This window comes from Haemaphysalis longicornis, unplaced genomic scaffold, assembly GCF_048455015.1.
Source record: "Haemaphysalis longicornis isolate Haplotype H1 unplaced genomic scaffold, Haemaphysalis longicornis Haplotype H1 scaffold_5, whole genome shotgun sequence".
NCBI lineage: Eukaryota > Metazoa > Arthropoda > Arachnida > Ixodida > Ixodidae > Haemaphysalis > Haemaphysalis longicornis.
The window spans coordinates 99,267,452-99,281,053 of record NW_027526385.1 but is presented as its reverse complement, the minus strand read 5'-3'; positions in this window follow the sequence as shown (position 1 = coordinate 99,281,053).

The window sequence follows — 13,602 nt, the reverse complement described above, 5'->3', positions numbered from 1 at the left end:
TCGCTTCTTTCGAGCTGTGCTCTGCCTCTGCCGCATTCACCGTTCACTGCACCCCTCACCACACTTCCGTTCTTTCAATCCCTCTCCCCCTGAGCAATGGCAGTGGGTGTGCCGCGCAGTTCCTACCCGGTCGTTCCGGCCGCCTTGGAAGAACGAGCTGCCATTGTGGCCGCCGTCATCATACCGGCGGCACCTTTGCTCCATAACCCCATTTGCTCAATACAAGTTTTTTCTCTCTCGGCGACCTCCCGCTGCTCCTGCCCTGCAGTTGGGCACGACGCTGTTCTCGTGGTTGGTCATCATGGCTTCTTCCTTCTCTGTGGGCGGCTGTGACCCTCTTTGTCGCGTTAATCTAGGCCTAACACTCGAGCACACGACGATCCGGGTCCGCGGTCCGTGCCCTCATGTGACGCACGCACGGACCGCGGTCCAAAAGAACGATTTGGTCCGTCGCGTGGGTCGGCCTACCAGCTCGCACTGTTTGCCGGTGCTGAATTTCTAAAGGCAGTCCACAGTCCGTAGACGATCCAGGACCATGGTAACGAAAGGAAGCCTGAATCAGGATGGACGCCGCTTATATCGAACACGGATATATCGAATTATTGCCTATATCGAACCCTTGTATAATTCTGGTAAAAATTACATGCATTTAAAACTTTTTATATCGAACGCGATTTTGCTCACAATGGATATACATATCGAACTCTCCCGCGCGGGGTTTTTCGCTCTCCTTAGGCATGCGGCAGGCTTTCCCGCAATACGTCGGCGCGCAGCGGTGGCGCGCGACTCCCGCGCGAGCTCGGGCGCGTCCAAACCGGCCGTGGCAGAGTGGACCAGCTCCACGCATGCATGCCGTTGGACCCGAAAGCGCCACATTTGGGGCGCTGCGGGCTGCGGTGTCACCGGACCTTCAAGTCCGCGCCACTCGCTGCCCGCACTTGCTCGGTTCGCTGGGCTCGCCGTTATTCGCTTGTATCCATGCTTGTCTCCGCTCTGTCGAAGACGCCGAAGACTCCGTACCGCTTCCGAGCACGAGCGAAGCCATCGCTGCCGTGGCCCTGCTACGGCGATACTGCAGTGCCATTGAGGGCAGCGGTCTTGTGCTTGTCGACTGCTTTAGATACCGTGGAGCAAGCAGCCACCAGCAACGCGTTGTGCTCCAAGAAGCAGGCTACATTCGCGCAGTTCTTCCGCCCCAATAAATTATTGTTTTCTTTTCGAGAAAGTGTCGTATCAATAGTGAACTGCCGGGTGGTAAGAGCTCAGCGTTAGCTCGTGACTCCGTAGGCAAGATTGCTCTCATATAAGTTTTTTTTTTTTGCTTCACTTATCGAATTTTTGCTATATCGAACTATTTTACAATCCTCGCGCTGTTCGATATTTGCTGGCTTTATTGTATCTCCCTACGCAACTACCGTAACTGCAGACCTGTCAGACCCATAGAGTTTCTCACTCTATAGTCACACCTACTGTGCCCAGCCATGACATATTCACCAAGCTGATAAAAAAATCCACAGATGAAAACCAAGGCCTCATGTACTGCACGCAGTGCTAATGCATGTTTGGGCTTGAACAATTACTTTGCATTTTATGAATTATATTTGACGCCGCCTCTGTGGTTTCTCTGAATTGTGCCCTGCAGCACATGGCTTCTCTCGTTTCTCACCGCAACTGAAAAACAGCCAACACAGCCAGGCAACTAAACCCATTCACGTTTAATGGAGCCATGCAGACAAGACACAAATTTGGTTCATTCGAAAGATTGGCTCGTTATAATCGCACTGACACCACTTTTAACGTAAACTGCGCTCAGAAAAACTATATAATTATGAAAAAAAGGGAATGGCCCTGCGACCCACTAGCTCACTTCCCGCAACACAACTTATGATGTCATATCTCTGCGATTGGCTGGGGGCGGCAAAAGGAAACGCAAATTAGGAAGGACTTAGAATTGCTAATGCACATTTTTATAGCAGTAATAATGGTAACCAGTAAGCAGTAACCGACGGAAGTTACGAAAGTACGCATAAACGTTGAAGTACCAGTGCACGCTTCTCTTGTGCTGCGCGCACTGTGCTTGCTATTGGCGGTGAGCGCGACCACAGGCGGCGCTGCGGAGCGCGCCTCCGTGACGTCGGCTTAGGGATTCTCGCATTTCTCGTCTGCTTCACTCGGGCTCGCTCTCTATGCTGTTTCTTTGCGCGCGGTTGAGATTTTGTGCTTGTCCGCAGCAGATCTCGCGAATGCGCAACTTTTTTTTCGTAACAAAAGACTTAAAATAGCGTAAACTAGCTCAAGGCGTGATTTATAGTTTTTAATACCGCTCCGGAAAAAAACATTGCCGGTGTCGCCCATGCATTGCTGCGAAGCTGGTCCTGTGCGGAGCGCGAAGAGTCGGAGCTAGGCGTCAGCCCCTGTGTTCAGCAGTCTTTCGAACAAAGGTAACAGCCGCAGGATGACAACCGACAACAGCGAAACTGGAAGACCAAAACAAATTCCAGGCCTTCGGGGCTGTCGGCTTTGGCAGCAGGCATTACGAGTCCAGCTAATCGTATGCAAGGTAAAACAGATTTGGCAACCTTGCCTAACACTCGAAACTATTGTATCAAGTCACTTTACGTTGTCACGGCATGAAAGCGTGCCGACATGCACTATGGGGCACAAATAATGTAGGTTGATTTCCAAGTACCTGCTGTGTGTATAGGCGCGTGCTGGTTTTATACCAGGCTTCTAAACAGTATGCAGGCTTATTGAGCAAAACGAGTAACCTGTAAGGCAAACATACAGTAAGACTATGTTTTTTTCAGATTTGGAGGGATATTTCGGTACATTTGCCACAGCCATATCATCCCAATATTCAGATAGGCGTTATAGTAAAACTGCACTCAAGAGGGGGATGGACCAGGAGGAGGAGAAAACTTTAACAGTAAAATCGAGCTGGTTAGTGGGCAGGCTCCTCAGTTCAAGACGAGGGAGTAAGATTCATTCTTCAATTCACCGAACGTCATCCCGAGTAGGCCAGGATTTGTTCTTTGCGACTGAAGGGGTGGAAAACAATAAATAGCTGTCTGGACATATTCATTGGTTTCGAATTGTGTTATACTGAAAATTGGCATGTATACTATTTATTCTGTAGGTTAGCAAGTATATCAACTTTTCAACACCGCAATCATGTCATAACTTTTCGGGTTGAATTGAGTTTGTTACGATATCGATGGTTCGATAGAAATTAGGTGCACAAAAGCCACCTTCGAGTACTGTGGACAACGTTATCTGCGCCGTAGCACAGATCTTATTGCATTGAATATTCACACGAACGTCGTGAGCCTCGCAAACATCCCCAAACCTCCTAGGACGTTTAAGATCGACGGTGCAGAAAATGAATGCGTTGGCAAAAAGTTCATCTAACAACAACGAAAGAAAGAGAAGAGAAAACACCCGTTTTATTTCCTGCTATGCGACCCGCTGCTTGATGCGTAGCATTAGACTGTTGAGTCTTCATAAGAGCATCTCAGAAATAGTTAAGGGAAGCCTACGCATTTTGATTACTTATCGAGGAGCTCTGAGCGCTGAAACTCGCAAATACGCCAGATAGGGCGAGGGCGAGTTACGTCTGAGCGATGCTCTCTTAAAGTCGTTCTCTCTCTCCTCGTGTGTTGTAAAATTGTGCGGGACAAAGCTTGAAATTATTCAGAGCCGTCAGAATCTGATTGAAAGCACGCTTTTTAAAGCACCAAAGCATCAAAGCGGGCGATTTCTAGCAAAGGCACTGCGGCCAGTCAGAACCGGACGACCGCTGCGCGGGTGTAGCAGCGGGGCGAATGTAGCAGACGACGAGGGAGCGGGTCCCTAAGCTGACGTCAGATACAGGGGGCGCCACTCAAACATCTCACCGCCAATAGGGACCGGGCGGCCGTTGTATGGCACCACCGTCGCTTCAGCGAACAGCGCCGCCTGTGGCGAACGGCTCGTCAGTGGAATGCTGGTGGCGGTCAGCGCAGCGTTGCTGTTCATGGCTTTCTGTCTTTTTTTCTGTGGTGCGGCTTGCAAAGCGTACATAACCACGAGGACTTTTTTCAGGTCGGTAAATCTTGGGCTTGGATGTGACCTTTTCGAGGCATGCCATGTGCGTGATAAACGCCCATGCTCAGTATTTACAAATAGCAGACGACGCTCAATGCGCCAGGCTGGAAGTCGAGCTGGAAGTGAAAGTCCGTTCCTTCATGCGATTTTTTCATGCCTGCATGCAGTTTCGCGCATCGAGGAGTACATTGCAGCTAAATGCTCCCACAAAGCCGGTGTGTGCTGCCGATCCAGGAATGCTACCGCGCTGGCCTTTGCAGCTGGCGACGAAACGGTGTCGTGCACAAGCGAAAGGCAAAGTTGGCGGGTGTCTTCTAAGATTTACCTCAAAACATAAATTGTGATGGTCGACGCTCCCGTAACTTCATTAGCTACGGCTGAAACGTGTTTAAGTTCACAGAAATGCTCTTACAACAGTTATCGGGAATCGTTAAAGAATAAATACAGCATGATAGTAGAACGTTATTGCTTGTCGTGGAGGAGCATTGCTTTGCAAGCATTGCAATGGTTGCTGGCTAGTTGGTTAATGGTTTTTCAAAAACCAATTCCTGCGTGGCTGAAGGACGCGAGACAGGAGGGCGCCCGAAACCTGTACTCAGTTTCACAACTGAATGCTGCGGTCGGTTGCAAGCTGCCCCCCTATCCTTGAAAAATCTAACGACTAACGATCTAACGTCTAACGACGATGATGTTGTTTTATAGCAAAGCTTTCTCGTGTGTGTTACCTTGGTTGCCTTACGGATTTGAACTTTGTCTAACTGAGCTTCGAATTTGACCAGCACGAAATTTGGTCTTTGACTTTCACCATTTCCCATTCGATTTCGCACGAAGAAAGCTTTGCGTTCAACCATCGTAATCATTAAAGAGGGAGAGCTAGATGATTTTGCTGTTTAATTTTGAACTTCCATGCACCCCTCTCCAAATCTAAACTTTTTCAGCGTGTCGGAATCTGTCTGTGCTAGAGGACTCGGGCTGGTACACCCATATTTGAGGCAACTAATCGCACGTTTTTGGTGTGTTCACAAGGCATTACACGATTTTTTAGGAATTCTGTAAGGAATGCTTAAGCATTAAATAACACCGGCTTACGTTAACACTGCCACATTTTTAAACTATCGATGCCAGCCTTTATTCCCCGCAGGTGGGAAAACGGGAAGAGGAGGAGGGGTGGTTTGTAGCTTGGGGTGTTGGGTGGGTGAATAACTTTGGCTCTTGATAAAATTATCACCACAAACGTGGGAGTTCCACTTCGGCTTTCAGGCTCCCATGCAGTCACAGTGTCGCTCACCAAAACCGAAGGCACAAAGCTTACGGGTACAGAAAGAAAGTACACTTCTACGGCTACACGGTAATCCATCTCGTACGCAAGTGCATTTCTCTTCAAAGCACACGTATCGAGGTATCCCAGCGCTAAGGCTGGCGTGGAAACCATAGTCAATGAAACCAGTGAAGATAATTTAAAATGGTAGAAATAAATACTAATATTAATATTTTATTCCTACTCAGATAGCGCGCAGCCAGGCGCAGAGCGCTGTAAAAAGCGCTCATGTCAGTGTCGCCCGTTCCCAAACTTAGAAGCATTAAATAAGTTTATGGACCCGTTAGTGCATTTAGGAAGAAATAAATACTAATAATAGTAGTTTTATCCGTACTCAGAACGGGTGCTACCAAGCGTACATCGCTGCAAAAAGCGCCCATGCCATTGTAGCCGATACCCAAATTTAGAAGCGTCCGACAAGTTTACGTAGCCGTTACTGCATCTAAGAACCCAACACATCTGTCTAGACTTCGTTTCATCTCACATGTCCGCTCACTTCACCGCCAAAACATTAAAAAAACCGAAGCAAACACGACAAAAACAACGTGAGGCTATGTAGTCCAATGCACCGGCTCATTCCACTAACGAGGGGAGCGCCGAGTGGTGGCGCCACCCGTACAGCTGCCCGGTCCCTATAGCTGTACAGCAGTATCTCTAGCTCCATTCGATTCAGACGCGATTCCTTGCAGCGCATGCAACGATGCACGGTGCGCTGCACCAAAGCGCTCGATTCGCCGCTGCAGGAATTGTGCCGTGCACCGCGTCGCTCGATTGCTCATGGTGCAGCAGCGTTGCCGCCGCGGTGCAGAGAACCGCTGCACCTGCTACGGAGGAGGTGCAGCGATTCGGTGCCGTGAGCGTTGGGGCGTTGCGGGTTGACAGGCGGCTACCGGCACTTGCGGCGACCGCGTGAAAATGTCCGTCGAGCTCGAAGATACGCGGGACGAACTTAGCGTCGCCGCTTATGCGTACGACGCAACCCAGATGGCCGTAAAAAAATTGGGCCCATCTCCCCGCGAGGGGGACTCGAGTAAATGCGTCGCATAGGGGGTGGGTGTATTGCGTTAACGTTTAGTGTTTGGGGAGTTGGTGGTAGTGAATGCATTGTATCAGCAGCTTCTTGACGTATAGTTTGAATGAGTCAAGGATATAAGGCGCGTTCGTAGCCTCCCATTCTGTGTCGGCTTTGTGGCGCAGTGGGTAGAGCACCATGTACATTGCGTTCCGACCGCAGGGTCGAGGGATCGAAACCAGGCGCGGGATAGTATTTTTTTTATATAGTGTAGGGGGAGGGGTGCGGACTACGACTACGGACGTCAACGCGGGTGGCATCGTGAGTTACTGAAATGCTCTGCATTTAACATCCAGTTGTAGAGGACGACAGGCGAGGATGATTAGCAGACGACTATGCCTGCACCTCGCTCGATTGTAAACACGCAGGGGCGCTCCTGACGGTGCAGCCGTGATGCACGGCACCGCGGAACCACGCTTCTGCACTGCACCGGCACCACAGAACTTATTAAATGCAGAGCATTTCAGTAACTCACGATGCCACCCGCGTTGGCGTCCGTAGTCCGCGTCCGCATCGCTCCCCCTACACTATATAAAGAAATAATACTTGCCGGCGCCAGGTTTCGATCCTACGACTCTGCGGGCGGAACGCAAGGTGCACGGTACTCTACCAACTGAGCCACAAAGCCGACACAGAACGGAAGGTTACGAACGTGCCTTATATCCTTCACTCATTCAACCGTCGGCCAGAGGTGCGCCCTCTCCCCCGCGTCCTCCTCTCCGCTCGCAACGCCCTCTCTCGCCGCGTTCGGTTCGGGTGCACAACAGGTGGGGACGTGCGCAACACCCTCTCTCGCCGCGTTAGGTTCGCGCGCAAGAACAGGTGGGGCGCTCGCATCGCGCTCTCTCGCCGCGGTCGGTTCGCGCTTAAACGACATATGTCGTTCGCGCGCGCTGCGGTCGCTAACATCTGTGGCGTGATCGTGACGTCAGCATCACGCGTTCGCGTGGTGGCGATTTCGGCGCTATAACACTCTCTCGCGAGGGGCATTGGATTGGATTCGATTGGATTGGATTAAAGTGGATTGTGTTGGATTGTGTTGCGTCATAGCCGCGCCACGTTGCGTCATAGCCGCGGCAGGGGGTTCACGGCACGTTTCACCATCGACTTCATCGACAATGTCTACGCTGGAAGACAACAATTACAACAACAACAACCAATACGTAATCCATACGACTTGCAGGCGCGCCCCCCCGCAGAAATGCTCTGCATTTGATCGTGCCCCTCGCGAGGGGGATGTTTTTTTCTGCAACGTTGCCGTGCACCCCTTCTGAATCGAATGGAACTTCTATAGTATGGAGCCTTGGGGTTGCCTCACATGACCCTGGCCGATTGGCATAAGCGACATTTTCTTTAACTCACGATGTCACCCGTTCTAGGTGTCCGTAGTAGTCCGCATCGCTCGCAGGTGCGCCCTCTCGGCGCGATCGTGACGTGATAAAGGCGGGTGTCGGCGAGGCTGGAACGCACTCATCGCCGCTCTCTCTCGTCAGCCCCGCTCCTCCTCGCCTACTCTCCGCTCGCATCGCGCGCTCTCTCTGCGGTCGGTTCGCGCCCAACAGGTGGGGGCGCGCGCGTCGCGGGATCAACAACATCTGTTGCGTGATCGTGACGTCAGCATCGCGCGCGCGTGGCGCGATCCTGGCGTGATAAAGGCGGGTGTCGACGAGGCTGGAACGCACTCATCGCCGCGCTCTCTCGTCAGCAGTTGCCATAAGTGCAACAACATTAACGTAACGCAAACTACTTAACGTCGTGCGCCCCCGGAAATGCTCTGCATTTGATCGTGCCCCTCGCGAGGGGGATGTTTCTTCCATCAGGAAAACGGCTACCGCTGGCGAGAATCGAACCCGCGTCCTCGGGCTCTACGTTCAAAGAATTCCTTAAGGTAACTGAAATGAAACAAAATGCACTCATGAAATAGGAGATGCATTGCATCGGGCTTGTCCTTTTTTCGAGTATACTTTTCAACTATTACTACCTGCTGCAACAAAAACAAGCCAGGTGAAACAGAGGGCGGACAGCAGGCCTGCGCAGTATAGTGGCGCCATCTAGGGGGACTACTGACGGTAAAAAAAAATTACGCCCACCTCCCCTCGCGGGAACCCTGGTGCAGTGTTGTACACGTTCCTCTAAAATAGGAACGAAACCTCGTTCCTCGTTCCTTCCCAATTTTGAAACCAGTTACCGTTACAAGTTCCTTTATTTCGAAAGGAACGCGTTCCAGTTCCAGTTCAAAAATTGGAACGTTTCGTTACTTTAACGTTACATTCGATTTTTTAAATTCAAATATAAGGTCTGATAGGTAAAATAGAGTTCGAATTTTAAAACTATAATCGAACTACGTATATTATACGAATATGAACACCGCTGGCAGCAGATTATCTAGAAATAAAAAGAATCTAAAGGAACGCTCCCTGACAAATTTTTTTTCAGGAAGCACCGCACAAACCCCAGACATGTCTAACTGCGTTTTTGGTGCTCGTCTATTATAAGTGCAACACATATAATAGACGCAGTAAGGTTCCTGCGCGTCAGATGTGAATACAAAGTTACTAACGTGCAGGAAGGTAAATAAATTTCTTGCATTAGATTCAATATTACAGTTTATTTAAAATACTTTACAGGACCCTTTGCAGGATTTGGTTAAGGGGGTTACAAAAGTGAAGCGTTGCGGATCGTACAGCACAAATTTGCGAGTAAGAAAACACATTGCAGCAGGCGACAGAATCCAGGTTGGTGCCGGAGCAGGCAAGATGGCGTTCGATGATTCTCAAGTGTCCGGTAGACCCACGAAGACCCAACTTGCTACTTGCTCAAACAAAACGAAAAAAAAACAGCTATCTCGCTCTCTTATGGTCAGTCTCGGCGGCGCGATTCCTGCACCCCCGATAGACGAAGTTCACATAAAAAACAGAGAAATGCTTGAATTATCCCAGCTAAACCAGAGTCTTCTCTGGCTAGACCAAGCTAACTCACGAGGGTCTCCGCGTTCGCTCTGGTTCTGTCAACCGACCGGACTCAAGCTTCTGTAAATGGACTTTATAGTTCTCGCTCTGACTGCCCAAGAACACCAAGCACTTCGGTTTTATTGCACTAAAACCAAGCCTCGAGGACCTACTAAGTTCTAACTAACACACACTGGGCCGCTGATTGGCCAGGTCAACAAAACCCAAATATTTGTGCACAAACAATCACGTGATCCACACTAACACTCTCACTCAAACTTCCAGGTATTCATCAAGGCACAAGTATAACACAGGTTTAACTTGAAACCGACCAACTCTGAGCGCTGGAAGTTGACCATCGGGTGGCCTCTCTCAGGTATTGTCTATACGGCGCGCGACGAAAATATGCCCAACAGTCACAGAATTACTGCCCTTTGTCAACAGGACGCTTGCAATACAAAAGCACCTTGCACTCCCGTCGGCCCATTCCCGCCAGATCGGCGACAGACCGCGCCGTGACGAACTGCGCGCGTACTCTGTAACTTCGAGCAGTACAACATCCCGAGACACTGCGGTGCGCCCAGCTCTTTTGAGAGCCGGCGACCCTTTGAATGACCTCACAGCGAGCGCAACTGCCCCGACAACAACGCACCCGCCCCTCGCGAGCACTAATGCTGTAATTACCCCTGACAATATACAGAAGGGGTGGTTTCACAAGGAACCTGCAGCGCCAACAATTCTATCGGCCAGACGGGCATTTTGGCCACCCCAGACAAACGATGAAAGGTGAAAAGCATTCTTGCGGCAGCGCTGTTCACCCGTCGAACGCCACGTAAGCTCAACCGGCATGAAAGCACACCTAAGCTGCGAACCACTGCGTGGTTACTTTTCTGCCTTTAACCTTCGAGGAACCACAATCCGCTGAAGGGCGGGCAAATTGGGCAGCTTATAGGAAGAGAAACACGACGACTTGTGATTTTCGTACTCGAACTTTGGCACCAAAAACAGCCAAATCCTGGCGATGTAACGGCAGGAACGCCGTTCCTGACGTTCCTTCAAAAATCTAACGAGTTACCGTTACAGTTCCGCCGATCCTTAATGGAACGGTGGCGTTCCTTCGTTCCTCCAAAAAGGAACTAGTTCCAGGAACGCCGTTCCTTGGAACGCCGTTACGTACAACACTGCCCTGGTGTGATGCGACGCTGAAGGGGGTTCCATTGTGCGTTTCCGTTGGGTCGATTACTCGAATTGCGTGAGCAATTGTCGGGTAATGCGAGAGAGAGAGAGAGAGCAAGCGTAGCGCGGACGACCGTCGACTGAGAGACCGGCCGGAGCACGGCACTCCGCTTATATGCGCAGAGCACCCGAAGGAGAGAAGACCGCGGAGAGAGAGGGCGCTGCACATGCGCACAGCGCGCTTGCGCCGCCCACCGGCGGAGTGAGAGTGCGCTGCGCCACGCGCCCGCAGATGTTGGACGAGAGTGTTCGCTATCGGAGAGAGGAGAGGAGGCGAGCGGAGGAGAGACGCAGCCAACGCAGCTGTGCGGACGCAGACGACGACAACGCAGAAAGGACCGGGCCGCCAGCAAGAGATGCTCCTCTCAGCGTCGCATCTAAAAGACGTACGTTCCGCAGCCCGCTGCAGGCTAAACAGCGCACTAACGTTCGCTTGAAGACCTGTCCTGGTTACATCACCGCACACATCATGAAACCAGGCGTGGAACTGGGTACAAGGGTTTGGAAGCAGTCCTGGGAGCAGGCAAAATTGCCTTTCGTAGCAGGCTTGGAGCAGCCAGAAAGGCCTCTTGGAGCAAGTTTGGAGCAGCCAGAAAAGTTATTTTGCAGAGGGCTGATATAGGCTGCTGTGCCACCCCCTTCCAATTTTTAAGATATGAGTTTTAAGATATTTATCTGCTGTATTAGACGTTCTACCGCGCACTAAAACCTACTCCGAACAAGGAACGCAGTTTTTGTATTTGTACTATACTTGGAAATTTACATTATGCGAAGTTATCTACCTTCGTCCCCAGCGAGTGAAACGCGTTACCGTATTTACCCGATTCTAACGCGCACCCGATTTTCCTGGCAAGAAAACCGAAAAATCTTGCACCTCCGATTGTAACGCGCACGGGACTTTGTGACCCAGACAAATGAATGCGAGAGAAACGGGCGATTTATTTCCCGAAGTAATCTCACTCATCTCACTCCTCGTCGCTCTCCGCTGACCACAACATCTCGGCCTCGGTGCCTTCAAGCGCGTTCGAGATGCCACACTTCTGAACGAACGTTCAACCATGGTCTATGGGATCGTGGCCCACGCCTCGCACGCCCATCCCGAGAGCTTCTCCAGAGGTGCACGCTTCAGCCGACCGCTCGTTTGGAACGCGTGGGAGCCGCTGCTACCATTGCTGTTATCAAGCACGCAAGTGAAACGATTTGACGATTTGTGTTAACTCCGATAGAAAAGCCTAGGTGCCTAGGCTTGCTGCGTCCGAAAAATCGTTGCTACAAGCCATGGAGGGAAAAAAAGCTTAATAGAGGCCCCCAGCTATCCCCGCGCATTGGCAAAAGTGTGGAGGAAGTCACGTGTTTTCGGCGGCCATTGGAAGTCGCGTTAGCAACGGCGTCCTAGCAACGGCCCGCCCGCCGTCCGCCAGTCATGGAGGAAAGGCAGCGCCTGCCTTGTCGTCCGATTGCGAAGATTGCTGCTTCGCTTTGCTGCGCTGTGGTCTTGTGGAACTCGAAAAGGATGCTGCGAGTTGCGACAGCTGCGCCGATGTGAATGTGTCATTTAATTTCTACTTGCAAGTGCACCTTGTACCGCGTCAAGCTTTTGCTCCGGTCGCGATCACGACGCGCCTATTGAAGTGCAGATATCGTGAACGCGCCGACCCGTCGTACGCGCGGACACCCGTCAGGTAGATTTTCGGGAAGTGATACACGGTGTGCAGTACGTAGGCGGCTTGCAACCGAACGATTTGCAACTCAATTTTTGGGTTATCGCCGCTGCATGTATACAGTTTGCTAGGCCAGCAATGCGCGGCAGTACCTTTGCAATTGTTACAAGGTAGATTCCCAGTTGATATAATTCCATCTCCCTATTACCTTAGTAGGTGTCCGTCTGTTGACTGTAAGAGTGCTGGATCTGGAATCTGGATCTTTTTGTGGTCTCGCCTGGATTTCGCTTTTCAACGCTTCAGACTGCGAGGTTGGTGTATGAACGTTTTCAACTGGTATCACCTTGAATTTATTGACACTGAGAAGTTGAAACTTGGCGAAAAAAAGTTTATTGACGCCACCCACCCTCTCCTTTTTTTTTTTTTTTTTTGCTTAATAAAACGTTTTGCCTCCTCCTCCTCCTCATCCTCGCCCTTCGCAAAAAATTCTATCGAAGGCACGCGAACAACGGTAAAAACATTGAACAATTTTTTAGCTAGAAATCTGCATGAAGTGCTGCTTACCTATATATATATAACGGCCGTTTTATTGGCTAGTCATCTCTGGGATTGCCAGACTGCAACGCAAACTTGGGCACTTTCCAGTCCGGTAACCGCACGGCGTTCGCCCACTGTTTGCGGCGTTCTCCATCGCTTGGGAACCTATAAACGGCGGCGATTGCAAACAAAGGATGAATGCACACCAATGTACAGCAATACTAGTCAGCGGAATGATGCAACCGGTGGAAAGTGACGCCCAATTCCTTGGGTACCGATCGCGACTTGCAGCCTGGACACCGAGCATTGCGGCATTGTTAGAACGAGCCGCTTCGCAAAACTGCTGCGGCCACACTGAAGGCTGTGTAACGGTGTAACCGCGCGTTTAGGTTCACGGTCACGCGCTGCAAATCGGCCTTCTACCTGCCTATCAGCTGATTTCCGCCGGCTCGGCGCTGGCAGATGCAGACGACAAGAGAGGCGATACAGGACGGAGGAGGCGGAGAAGGTGCACCGATAGAGAGGGAAAAATAGTCCGCCATTCGACTTACAGAAATGGCGTTTCCGGCTGCGCTGGGTGTGACGTCAGGGCCTCTCCTAAGCTTTTTTTTCCTCCATGCTAAAAGCTTTGGCGCCATCTTGAGATGGCGATGGCGATGGGTGGGACGAAATTTTCGCTGTTTTGGCAGTTTCGGTTTTGTATCCGATTCTAACGCGCATGCGATTTTTCGACCTATTTTTTCGGAA